We start from the raw sequence: 606 nt of genomic DNA, 5'->3' as shown, positions 1-606 counted from the left end.
AGAAACACATGAGTGAAAGGTTTGTGTCTGAAAATATGGACTATAAAAGGAAAGAGAAGAATATCTTACATGTTAGAGCAGCGATGAGAGTGCAGAGTGTCCCCAGCATGTTGTCAGTGTGTGGTGTAAACGTCCCTTACTGTCCAGCTGAGAGGTGAGCAGGGTTGGAGTGTGAGGAGAAGAGAGACTGAAGCTTATAAAGACACTGAGGAGAGGAGAAGTGGAGGAGGAGGAGTTTCTACATTAATTACACACAACTCATTTTCATTCAGAAATAAAATATGTAGTTTTACATCTGTATCTGTGAATCATTTAATTCCAGAAATTCTTGAACTATATCATCATATTCCATTTGGTGGTAATTTTATTAAGATTCTGATTTAATTTTTGAATAATGAAACAGGCAAGAAAATATACATTTGAGGTATTATGTTCCAATATTGTCTTGATATTGTGCACAGACAGGGTGGAGAGTGAAATGATGCTCTATAATGAACAGGGAGTTAGTGATGTTGCCTGGTGGTCTAATGGTTAAGGGGATTACCACATAACTACAACATGAATATTCTGGTTCTTGGACCTTTTTGAAAGTCATACCTGTCTCTC

At 37.3% G+C, this 606-nt stretch overlaps 1 pseudogene; it reads right to left on the bottom strand.

The window, feature by feature from the left end:
• LOC111227281 overlaps positions 1–606 on the bottom strand; it is a 9,407-nt pseudogene that overhangs the window by 7,734 nt on the left and 1,067 nt on the right.

This window comes from Seriola dumerili, unplaced genomic scaffold (assembly GCF_002260705.1).
Source record: "Seriola dumerili isolate Sdu_G_001 unplaced genomic scaffold, Sdu_1.0 BDQW01000169.1, whole genome shotgun sequence".
NCBI classification, from domain to species: Eukaryota; Metazoa; Chordata; class Actinopteri; order Carangiformes; family Carangidae; genus Seriola; species Seriola dumerili.
Note: the sequence above shows the minus strand (reverse complement) of the source record. Positions and strands in the feature narration are given on the sequence as shown.